Consider the following 13,929-nt stretch of genomic DNA (forward strand, 5'->3'; position numbering starts at 1 on the left):
GTTGAAAATGCACCTCTTGCTGTTTCCAGCTACCGTTTTTACGGCCTAAGATTATCCTCTATTTATCACTTCGGTTTCCATGCTGGTATTATGAAAGTAAGTTTTCTTGTTTTTCACAATAAAACATTTCCTCATAGTATTTTCTATGTCTGGTAAATTCATTCAGTAATGCAAAAATGGAAACATTTCTTATAATATTTATTGGTATGAGGTATTTATATATAACTCATATACTAATTAGAGCTATTTTCTGTAAATGTTACATAAAATATGTCAATATATGGTCCAGTTTTGAACAACAGTAAACAAAAAATAAAAATCTTAGGATTCACCTTCTGGCAGACTTTAGTTTAGCATATGTGTTCATGAAAACATGCATTTTAGAGATCTCTGGTGAACGTAATCTACTGTCTTATATCCATCTGGAATTGGCTGTTGTAAACTTTAGATATAATATTAACCAGGGATATTATTTCAAGTCATTGCACAACTTTCGCATATCCTCTTTAGTGCAAGAGCCATTACTCGCTTCCAAAAATTATTCACATTAAGAAGCATATCTTGAAAATGTGAATTTTAATCAATTTTTTTAATCAGTTTCTTAAAAAAACTACCTTTAAAGTAGAAAACAATTTTTGCAAGCTTCTACTTAATAACACGCAGCAGAGGATGAACTCCCATAAAATGGCGATGGTATTTAAACTTGTTTCGAATATAGAATGGTGGATAATTTCAAGGAAATCTGTAACGATGAATAATCTCGAAATTGTCCTTCACCTTTCCATAAATGTGACCGCTACCCTCACCAGTGGAATAACGATTTGTAGCATGTTACTCCCGTAATTTTAATCCAGGTCGACGAATGCGCCTTACCGGCATAGCCCTCAAGAGGTAATATTTAGAAGATTTGAGGAAAATGCTGCACTGGAAAGGTATGAGGAGCTATCTATGACGTCGAATTTAAATGCGAGTCGTTTTATATTAATGTATTCTACAGATCGGTAATATTTAAACTAATGCAGTAGCTTTGTACGCTGCGCGAGACAAAATCTATGACTCTACAACCCCCTCGCACAGATCTCAAATCTAATTTGAATAGGATGAGGAATGCTGTGACAGTGTGCCCGTTCTCATAATGGTCTAATTTGCCCTATATTTGAGCTACTGTACCGCGATTTTAAGCAGCCGCCCGCCCGAGTTGTTGTTGTTCTGTGCTAGCTCCGAAGCAGGCACACACACGTCATTTATTCGGGTTCTCCATTCCGCTATCTTAGTAATCGCGTGTCTTTTATAAAAATGCACTTCTGGGGCATCAGCCGTTAATTTACAAAGATTTCGGTTATTGTTGCTTCTGTAGCTTTCGAGACTTCTGTTGTTTATGTTTTGGACTAAATAAATGATGCCTTCTTTTATGATCAGTTTTGCCAGTACTCAAAAAGCACACTGGCAAATACAGTGAGGAAGAAAAGAGCTTTGCATTCAAGTATATTTCCATGTTATTAGCATGCATTATATAATATTGTGGTGTTTAGCGAGGCTCTTAGATATATAAAACGAGGAATTTCTCCGTAGAAAAAGTCCTACACCTACAGTTTTCTGATTCTGACATTATTTACGGTGTTCTCTAGTCGGATTTAATAGCAACGAATTTTACCATCAAACGTTTTGTTACTCCGGGATCATCACCATCAGGTGTCATTTTTATAGTGTTGATCTCGTGATCAGATTTCAATCTGTGTCGCATTTTTCGTCTCTTTTTTTTTTCGTATTTCAACTCAAACACGTCGGTACGATTTATAGAACTTTTCTTCATGGCCAAAATTTCATAGCCATATAGCACAATAGGTGAGCACTTCAGTGCTCGGTCAGTAATGACGACGTTCTGCGGCATAATTCTCTGTAGGCCACAAGGAATCGTATATTTTCAGCAGAAGATGAGTTAGCCGGTCTCATATTTATCTGCATAACAGACAAACGAGTCACCAAACACACATTCTATGTTACCGCCCTATCTTAGTGTGAATTAGGGCCAAGAAAAACAACCAGAGGGAATGTAGAAAGAGGAAACGGTTGTTATGTACGAAATTTTAGCCCCTGTTTGCTGTTGATTTTCTTGTTGCAAGGAAATACTTTCAGGTCATGAAGGTAGATTGGCATTCCATTTCCATAAAAAATCAGAAAACTTGACCCCGAGTCATATAAGTAAATAATTTGTTTCTGTCTTGAGTCGATAGGTTGCATTAAACTTATAATCCGACCATTATATTATCTTCTGCAGAAGAATTAATTTCATATTTTGATTAATTTTATTTTCAAGAGCGATTTTTTTTTATTATCTTTGTAGCAGAATGAATTTTGAAAGCTGAATGCCATCTCTAGATGAATAAACCATTGGCCTAATATTGTTGCGACGAATTTACAGTTCTGCTAGTTTCATAAAATACGACACATGCATAAAGCACACATGTGTGTAATTTGATTGTTTTAATCGATTCAAGGCAAAAAAGGGTGAAAATTCATATATAGCTAGAACAGTTAGTGAAGAAGTCAATCAAATTTTGCATAGATTGAGGGGATATCTTGCAAACTACCTGCTCTACACGAATATTTCAAACTATTTCATTGAGATTGGTTTGAAAAATTTTCTGTCAGTCAAAATGACAATTTTATTATTGCATTAAATTTAACTCATAATGGCAGCACATCGAATTAAACTGTTTCAGATGCCTAATTATTGTGACGAATTTCGTGTTCATTATCCGAATAGTCATTTTCATTATTTTACGAGTAGTATATGTCACGTGTCAGTTTTTTGCGAGTTTCCTGACAAATTGGCTATTTCGAGATAATAAAACCATTTTGATGGTTCAGCCTCTTCGTACAAAATTATTTGCTTTCAGCTAGATGGAATTCGATTTTCGGGAGTTTAAAATTCTGCTGCTTCCTTATGAGATTTCCCAGTTCATCTTCCTATGGGAAAACTCATTAAAATGTATTTCATATAAAGCCTTGGAATTCCAACCCGACTCTTTCTATACAAATTGCTTCAGTTCCACTCCCAGAAGTTGAAAACTTGCATTATGATATAGTAGGTGAACTGAAGGTCAGGATAGGTGGTAGACCAGGTGACAAGGCGACTAATTGTTATACTCCTTTCGAAAACAAAGTGCTTTTTAACACTTGCTGAGTCTCGGTTCGAATTCGCGTTGAATTGTAGCGTTTTCTGTAATTCTTTACCTGGTGCTCAATTTTTATATTCCGGCGAGAGTGTTTTTCCCCCCAAAATGATAACTGGGATTTGCATCTTTCGAATCGGAAAATCGACTCGTGGAACACAAACAGTTTACTGACAGACAGCCACTCGAGGTTTGTATGAGATTATCAAGAGCTAAGGGATTTCCAACTCGATATTACTTAGTATTGCGTTGCGTTAACACAGCTGTCTATTTGATATTCAAAATTCCTTTCATTCGAACCGTATATTTCATCTTTCGCGAATGATTAAATATCATGGGAACGACTTCTCCCAGCTTCTAGTAACGATGGATAAGATAGCTTCCTCATCGAGGAGAACGCACAGTGGTTGATAACAGCATAAACCCCGTCTTCTAAACCAGCGTTATGTAGATCTAATGCTAGCAGTATTAAGAGTTTCTTCCCCCACTGTAGTGTTAACTACATTGGAGGAAGGAAGTGATATTTGGATGCGTTCTTCTACTTTTATAATCGTTATATATTATTGCCCTGTTTAAGAGCGAATGCAGAGCTCAGCTGCATTCTCTTCCCCCATTATTATATGCAATACTGAAATTGTTTTAGAAGCAGTTAATTTTTTGGTTAGAAATCCAACATTTCTGAGTTTGAGAGTAGACAAGTTATATGTTGCAGTATTTAGCCAGTGCTTAAGAAATCAAGCGCTGATTTAGCGGTTTATCAAAGGAAGCTATGCGAATTTGCTAATTTAGAAAACCTCACTTTTTTGCTTTTTATATTTAAAAGGCAGACTTGACGTTTAGCTGACTGCTCCCTAATATAGTCGTGATATCTTTTTTAAGCAAATCACTCTCGACAATCCAAATATTACTTTGTTACATCATGCACATTGAGAAACACTAAAAGCAAGAAAAACGTGAGACTTCATAGCTGCTTACTTCAAACTAACGTTAAATCAGTGAGTGTTCATAGTGTAACTAAGACTAGCATTTCATAGCAGATATACCAAACTTTATCATTTTTAATCGACTGCATAATCTGTGGCCGTGAAGTATGATTCTCCCCCTCCTTAATTGTTTATGTGTTCACAAGTTAGTCTGCCCGCTTCTCCGGAAGATGAAGCTTCCTGCATTACAATCTCCGGTTCAGCAATGTGGAAAGGAAATAGACAGTTAAGAAAACTTTACTTAATTTATAGGGAATTACAAGAAAATGATACGATATGTTTTTTTAGTAATTTTCCTCTAATATTTAATATTTAAATACTCATTTTATTTTACAGTTGTACTTTTTTTTAATTATATCGCCCCCCCCCTCTCATACTGTGTGGAGGGAGTCGACACGCTCATCAAATAAAGTGGACTTTAACACGCCTGTTGTGGATAGTGTAGAACCCTTTCAGGTTATTTCATTTAGTCCCCCTCTAGACTAGGGTTCACGTTATTAGCATTTGATCGATCGCCTTATTCGATAATGGACTTATAGAACGTTCTTCTTAACGAAATCAGGTTGGGTTGGGCATAAAATGCGCCTTGTTATGATTCTGCCTTGGGGTTTCCATAATTGTTGATCTAATTACGTTAATCATCTTAAATGCGAAGTGTTTTTTGAAATGTCTTCCAACCTTACTTGTTAATTAGCTGCAACAAAACATTGTAATAAGTTCTCATATCAAAGATGTGTGTACACACAAGCGCACAATGTTCTGAATGTCAAGCACCGCGTTTTGAGCAGGCGCTCTAAAACTATTAAAATTTCATATGAAATTTAACGTTCCGAAGAGCATTTTAAGTAAAGGTAAAGGCTCTGCTTTGTTTCAGAAATATGGAGAGAAATGTTGGGATGGAAGCAGACCCTTCAATCTGCCTACACGGTTGCCTGTGGAGAGGGGATTATTTTAGTTTAATGTAAAGCACTGTTTGGGGGACATCATGAAATTATTAGCTTTGCTACTCTTGAAGTATTTACTCAGGGCACGTTGACCCCCTGATAAAGATGGTGTCTACAGGCGCGTAATTTTTACTTCAAACCATGTGCCGCCGAATTCTGATTTGTTCTTATAACCCAGAATTATTACACACACACGATGTTAAAAATAATCAATTTTAATATATCGACAGTAATACTTGCCGGGCTGGTTGGCCTAGCAAATAGCTTCTTCACTATTGAACTGCGGTTGTAGACTCGAATTCCTCTCCAGAACACGGATGTTTGAAGAATGTCCGCAAGTGTGTAATTGTCTGATTTCAATTGCTTGGCCCAAAACGACGACAACCGTACTGGAAGCTTGCTTTATTGGAAGTCAGAAATAGCTTGAAAATATTCGATATTTGATCTCTCGAGTTGGATCTGATTTTTTTCTCCTTTACTAGGAGGCATGAACTGATGCTGCTTCCGCTTATCTTAATATCCAATACGATTAGATATTTTACTTTTGAAATGTTAATTACTTTATACGAATCTTCATTAAAATATTCATTCTTTTCTGAAATTCATCCATTCAGAATCTTTTTCGCTTAATTTGTTTCGTTTAGAATTTTTTTTTTTTTGGTCGTTCACTAAATTGCAGAGAGCATTTTTCATATTTTCATTTAAGTCGATTCCCTCCTGTTCTCGAAATTTGCAGCTTTCTTTTTTTTTTTTTTTTTCAATTTTTGACTACAATTAAAATCATGGAAATCTCTGCTTTTACTTTGGTTTCTGTTTTGTTCTTTATCTTCAAAAGGTTATAGTATATACTTTGATTTACTGCAAGAAACTGTATCCTCGAGGAAACACTGATTTATCGTATAGCCTCTCACAGCTTAAAGGTAACCCTGAAGACCGAAGCGAGTCATCTTAATATGTAGGTTGTTAGTAGGGCCTCATACTTCGTAGATTAAGTAGAGGTGCGTAACCTAGGTGTGCCGCGACATCTTAGAAAGAAAGTCTCAAGAATAGGGAAACGCTCCATCTCAGTAAACTAACCTATAACAGCAATCATCTTTAGGGGGTGCCTTGAGCATGTCTTTTCACATCCAGCGGTGCGTGGACTGGAAAAAAGTTGGGTTTAGGTGTACTGTTCATCGCTTTTATGGACCACAGATAGACATCCCTTATTCTTTGGAAATTGTGTGCATTCAGAATATGTCGTGTTTTTCTAGTTTTCTTTCGGTCTCTGACTTTCTTTTTTGCGGTAGTCGTTATTCCTTCGGCCACAGTATTGTAAATCAAACACTTGAGACTCAGTCTAATGTTGTTCTGTGATCAGAGAAAGATTAAATGATTATTAAGGCAGTTATGTTTATCATAGTTGCTTGAGCAGTAAAACCGTTTTCCTCATAATGTTGTCATTGCGAACGACGAAAGAGAGTGATTTCATTTCGTTTATTGTTACGCAGCATTTTGTAGAAGTTAGAATTATATACTTCGACTTAAGAAAAATTGCAATTGTTCTAAGAACCGATTTTTTCTTTTCTCTCATGCTTAACACCGATAATAAAATACCTTAAATTATTGCTTGAGCATCGTGAAAAAAGTTGATTGCACGTGTGGTGATGACAATAAGCCTCCAGTGAAGGACCACGGAATACTTTTAAAATAATTTAAATATTTCGATGTATGTTCGTTCTCCTCTTAGTGTAATCTGTCCAAATAACATGTCGGAGACTCACTGTTCGCTTTTAATTCGATTTATTAAGGCAAGTTGCAGGAAAAGGAGAACACGAACGGCTGCTAATTATTGTTCAAAATTGCGATCTTCGATGGAGAAAAGCGTTACCCATTTTGGAACGATAAGATCTTTGCCTTATCAGCACATTTTTGAGGGGAAAATAAAGAAATTGGGAGATTTATAATATATGTTATGATATACGAGATATGCTACTGGAAAGTTAACCCCCCCCCCCAGCTATTTATATGTAGAAAACATCCAAAGTGGCTAATTTCGTGTAATAGTATGGAAAACGGTTTATCTAGTAATACAGTGCAATATCTCCACATTTTTCAATACCAGTATTTCATCAATAAGGCAACCTGAGTAACGATTTAATGCTCTTTCTCAGCGAAGGAATCTCACCTTAGTGATAATATTAAGAACATAAAACGAATTCAGTTAATTCAGTTAATTAATGAAACCAAATTTCCCATTTCCAATTACAGCGAAGTGAAGAATGATTTTTTTTTAAAATTCATAACAATTCGGTATTTGCACCGAAACAGAAGTTCATAATGGCAAAAGCATCCTGAAAGTGTTTTAAGTGAATGCTTTTTATATTTTAAACCGCTCGGTTCAATTTCATAACTAAATTTTCATACGTTAAACAAAAGGCAAATATTATTTATATACTCTTCTATTCTATTTACATCGATTTGCTTTTATTCCGATTTTCAGTAGCAGTTCTCCCCGGTTATTATTCTAACAACTCGGGCTTTTCCGAAAGAGAATCGGCCGATGTCGGATGTTTCTTACCTACGCCGAAACTAGAATGAGCAGCGGAAACGTGAAATTTATTATAATTGAGATTGTTGTGTTGCAAAATATAATGGGCGAACTAACCTAATTATTTGTTTTTCTGCACAAACGAATTAATCCAGAAGTGCGAATTATTTTTATATTTTGTTTTCAAGACTTTCTTTCAAGGGCTTTTTCCCGTTGATTTCAGGCAGATGGATGCATTTTCCATCCGGAGAAACTCCAGAGTTTCCTACATAATCGAAATATACTTCATATCGCATACACTGACAGATGCAACACACACACACACACACTTTCTCGTGTTATATCTACAGAGTGAACTATGTTCACAGTTTGAGGTGAAAGATCGACTTTGTCGAACTACCACCATTTTGCTTATTGATATCCTTTGTGAAGTGGCTTTCTAGAAAGTTTCTAGAGCACAAAAGGGTCGGGGTTTATCCTATCTCTCACCCACGGTAATAATGTTTGATAAATTTACGTCTTTCCTTGGGTGGGTGGTAGCATCAATACAAAGACGTTATTAAGTGAATGGTTAATAACATAGATCATCTTCGATGAATATACTGAGAAAGTCGGTATGACAATAGAGCATCCTACAGTTTTCAATAACTGACAATACACGAAGAAAGAAATGCGATATTTTAAAAAATCTATTGCAAGTTAATTCCTAGCGATTTCAGACAAACAGCTTTACTTCATATACAAAAGAGCTGCTTGATTGTTATTCACTTTCGCTGTACGCATCTGAAAGATTTCATATTTATTTAACTTTCCTGTACCATTGTTTCACTTTCTATGGTTAGTTTTTTTTTTATTTTTTTTAGAAACAACGTATTCTATGTGTATGATGTTAAGCGAGGAAATTCCTATCTTTTTGATATATCGATGAAGGGATGGCCTAAATAACCCCCCCTAGTGGAGTAAAATTAGCGACATAATTTTGACTGATTCAGTAATATGGTGTCAGAGATCACTATAATTCGTGATGAAAATAACCTTAAATTAGTTAGCTGTTTGACTTTTCAAAATATTAGGTATCCGTAGAAATATTAGATATGAATTATATAGTGTCATCATAAGAAAAATAAAATTTTACATCGATTTATAATTCATGCTTAAAACAAACCAGAATAATTTGCCTTTCGGGATTCTGTTCAGATAATCTTAGAAAAGTGTTCGGAAAATGAGCGTTTTTCACCCAACCAAAATATTGACCATGTTGTCCTTTGAAGAATGAATTGAATCCGCCCCCAAGACTACAACTGATTTGTACTGAAAACGATATCGTTTCCACCGGTTAATGATTCCTGGATTTCTGAGTGATGCTTGATATTCAGCGGGTTTCTGACTACTAAACTTCAGGCTATCATCCGATAGCGTTGTGGGCATTCGCAATCGGAGAGAAACAAGTCCAAGTTAAGGGAAGAATAATCTAGGAAAATTACTTCATCTTTTAATTATTCTACTAGATGTGTTTTCATTGTCCTTGTGAATGGCACCCACAAATAGCAATACAGTTACTGTTTTTAGGAGCCGTTGGTTTCAGTTCTGAACGTGATGTTTAGATACAGTTAAATTACATTTAACTGTATCCGATCCATCTCCACTACGTTTTTAATTCAAAATTAGGTAAAATTATGTTTTACTAATTAGTAGCGTGATAGAAAACACGATGTGTGTTATATTAAGGGTTGAAGGATAAATTCAGTACCTGAAAGCTGTGAATGTTTTTTTTTTTTTTTTTACTTTGATAGCTTACTTCTCTTTGTGATGCTTTAGTTTTTAATTGGAAACTAGATATTCACCAAGTCTTATTTTGAAAGCATTTCTATTTCTTAAACATTACTAAGAACTTTAAATTTCATGATGTAAATATCAAATAAGGACTATCTCTCTCTACTGAATAACGTAATACGAACAAAGACAAATACAAAAGAAATCGTGATATTTTCCATCGCCTTACAAAATTTGGAGGATAAAAATGTTGGCCTTGGGATATTTATACGTAAGAGAACTTTCAAATTGAAAAGTCGAAAGATGACAATATTTTAGCCTCTTAATCTCATGAAGAAATCGAACCTGTTCATCGTAGTTTAATGGTTTATTTCGTTTGCTTAGAAAAGTGTGTGATCTTGCAGCTCGCAAACTGTCGGGGACAAGCACCGTCACTAATGGGATGCTTTAACGGCATACCGCTTACACCATTTTTCCTCGAATGTGTCATTACTTAAAGGAAGGAAATTTTAAAGCGAATTCACCTGGTGGACTGGTAAGCTGCTGTCATGTTGTGTGAGTTCCGTGCACACTTTCCGACGACGCGGTCGAAACCCAGCCGCAAAGAGTGAACACAGAGAAACAACATAATCTCGCCAAATCTCACGTTTCTGCTTCCTCCTCCGTCGAATGCATAGCACCGCCGACTCGCGGGGCTGCCAAACCAATTTTTTTCGCACCTCTATGACGAGAAGACGTTTGCATACATAGATATTAATTCCCTTGGCTGGTGTTGTCGACCCCTATTGAAGGCTGCGGCCAGCAATCTCGATGAGGGAGGACAAGAGAGCGGTCCTGTAGACGACCGAACTCTGATTGGGGCTGACGCTAACACTCCATATACATCAGAAGCCATTTCTCCTTGCTGTGACCATCCAATATGCATATCGGAAATGGGCCCCTTATAGTGAAACGTACGAACGCCTGAAAGTTATTCCCTATTTTGTTGAGTACCCTAGCGCGTGCTTCATAGTCGTCCCGGTGCTTATCCTGCACAGGACACGAGCGGCACGGCGAATGCTGTCACCTTCAGTTGCGTACGGTTCTACCTTGGTGCTTTGGGCTGTGGGAGAAAGTTACCCATTAGGGCCAAGGGAAGGCGCTTAATCCAAACTCGAAGTGACAATGCCAATATGGCGTTCAGTTTTACACATATCAGTTTCCTTTATACATTCCTATTTGTTCTGTTTTGAAAGTAAACCCTGATTGTGACACTTGATTAAATTGTGCGCCTATCTTTTTATATTTATTTTTTCTTCCGCATTCATAAATTAATTCGTTCTGTTGTCGTTTTCACTGATACGTTGCAATACATTTACTCTGAGTATTGACAAGATCTCCGTGGCTTGGATTACTAATTTTAAAAGTAAACTGCTTTATATTTCCTAACGAAAATATGCGCATTTGCAACAAAAAGATATTTTATTGCAGCTCTCGTTTGGATAAGATGATCCAACACGATATATGCATCGTCTAACGCTTTGGAACTTAACTTTGTCAGTTCCTGCTCGTTACCATATCTTTCACCACCCGCCTAAAAGTGCACAAATTCAAATGATAAAAATAATTGTCTTTGTTTTCTCTCACCAAAATAGCAAATAAGCAAAACTGACTATTATAACCTCCTCAAGATGAATTTCTATGAAATTTATCCATGGAAATTTATTCATGAATGTGTTAAGAAAGCAAGTCTATGAAATGCATAGACTTTGCTCTCACCACGTTCGATTCCACCTGTTTATTTTTCGTTTCACTGTTGTTTCATCCCACTCACAAGTTAATCATCATAAAAATCAAAGAAATTAATGGATAACTTCGGTTGTTGCATTGCACATGTAATTCGTCCACCTGCCCTAATTTTACTATGGTGAAGAAGCGAAAAAAATATTTCGAGTTCTTAGTACATTTCCAGGTTCATTTGCTGTTCAACAATTTAACTTCTCCTTCTGCATTTCTTAGGTGAGAAAAGTAAACTAATACAGAGGACGTTTTGATTTTTGATTTCAGGCTAGTTTACACTATTGTTGGCCTAACAAATTCTTTTGTTTAGTTTCGTTTATGATATTTTCTTCCTGACCTTCCTTAAACCGTCACACTTTGCCCTAACAAGCATGCCCTTCCTGACGTCACTTCATCTCTTTGAGATTTTGTGTTTCTCTTTTAGTCAGTCAAAGCATAATAATTTATAATTATCTGCGTCTTTATTTTTCTGCAGGATTACTTCAGAGCAGCCATGTTTGTTTATTAAATCAGCATCTCAATGATTTTTCTTTACTTCTGTTAATTTTTAAGGTCTTTTGTTTTTTTTTTCTTTTTTTTCACAATATCAAAATATATAAAAAACGTTTATCTTAAATGGAAGTTTGAGAATTTTATGAGTTTATGTTGCGATTCTGGTCTGTGTTGCTGAATACATTTGCAGTTTCTTTCCAGAAAGATAGCGTGAATAATTATTTCATTCATTACTTATTTCCTTCCTATTCATCTGTGCATGTTTGTGTTCTATCAGACGTTAATTACTTTTCTTTTATTCTCATATCACGACAAAAGTTAGCGTTTTCTCTGTCGTCACTGTCAATTTGTTTTTAATTATTTTTCTAATTAAAGAAATAAGAATTCAAATCTGTTTGAAGTTTGCTCTTTCATATGAATGCACTATTGAACATAGATCTGACATTCAATCATTCGCACCTCTTCACGATCTCCAAGCCAGAAAGTAAGCCTTATAAAAAGATACGATGCGATGCCTTCTCCTCTGTTATGTTGCGTATATTGCATATCTTAATTCGGGTTACCCTTTAATATAGTCGAAACTCATACAAGAAACTTTCCCATGGTCGTAATTTTGTGCCCCGACATGAAATTTCTATCTACAGGCTTTTAAGGCTAGGATATGAGTCTGCTCTAGCTCCAGCGAAGTACAATTAAACATTCAACTGACAAAAGCAAATGAGGTTCCGTATTCATTGGATGCACAAAGTACATTATATTATAATCTCTTACATTGATTATAGTTATTATAAATTAATATAGCTCAGTGTATAATAGCTCAGACTACATACATCTGGCTCAAGAAAGAATACTGAAAGGAGACTGTTTGAATTTGTTCCTTAAGGCTGCTTGTTTCGATGTGCTCACGAGTTATACCATAGAGCATCCTTTACAGGGTAAAAGCCGCTCTTCAGTCATTCCTCGTTTCGTTCCATTGCATTATGACAGAAGGGTGCTCACGCAGAAACAACATGGCATGCAATTTTTGATTTTCAGTGGTCATATTGTGGTTTAATTTTATGGCTAAATTCAAGTAATCTAAAAATAGCCTGTGATATCAGGTAAAATATTTTGTTAAAGGAAAATAACTTGAAAATTATTTCACTTTACAAATGGATTAACTTATCCCTGTTATGACTTGAAAAGCAAAAGTGGAGAAGCTTGCTGTACATGTTCTTTAATAACAAGATAACACCATGATTTTTAATTAATACAACACTTACATTTATATCAGAGAAACGTTACGAACTCTCTCAATATTGTTATCGTTGACTGCTAGTAAGCAGTCTGTATTTCGACGTTAAACTTATACAAATCATTTTATCACCTGTTAATTTCTAGTGGAATAACAACCATCAACGGGAGAGATTTGGTAAAAATAAAAATTCGATGCATATTTTCATAAATGGATTACCTTGTGGGATGAGGGATTCTCCGTCTTTGTGCCTCTCTTCTCTATCGGTTGTTACACTCGAAGAAGACGAGGTGTCCCCACTCCCCGGCCTTGCAGGAAGCACTATGGAGGAGGCTAAAGACAGAGAGGGATGCGTCGTTCCCGATGTTAAATTAGAGTACATATGAGGAGCTGAAAGCCGATCTACCACACTATGCAAAGAACGTTGATTTGTCGTACGAACAGAGAGTAAATGCGGGATCGTGGATGTAGAAGTAGCGGACCGCTCCGGTATGAATGACTTCGAAACGAATTCGGTTAACTGTTCCATAATTCCACTCAAATACTCTACACTTAGAGTGACGGTGTCCTGCCAGTAGACAGTCCAGTATTATCACAGTTATCTTTAATCCAGTAGCGTTTCTTCCCGAAGAGACATTTACATGCTCATGACAGCAAAAAGTCCATTCAACCTGCTAGTAGTGAAAGATCGAAAAATGTGACAGATTTGTGCCTTCCCGTGACGGACGATGGAGAGTCTGTTTCCGATGATGACCGACTTTCTATACGTCTGTCGACTACGATTGCTAGCGACCGGGCACTAGTCGTACCGCCAGTTTTATACTGCCCTGACACACGAGGCAGAGTCTAATCTGATTAGGCCCAGCAAGACCGCGCGCTTGCTCCCCGCCCACCAAGTCCGGAGCCAGGAAACCAGCACCGCTAGCGCCCTCAGCCCTGATTTGGTAATCCAAGTTCATGTCACCGAGACAGGAGCTTTTTTTCCCCGTTATATCGTCAGTAAGTGTTGTTAACCCTT

This window comes from Typopeltis vanoorti, chromosome 9 (genome assembly GCF_054136105.1).
Source record: "Typopeltis vanoorti isolate ZY-2024b chromosome 9, IOZ_Tvanoo_1.0, whole genome shotgun sequence".
NCBI lineage: Eukaryota > Metazoa > Arthropoda > Arachnida > Uropygi > Thelyphonidae > Typopeltis > Typopeltis vanoorti.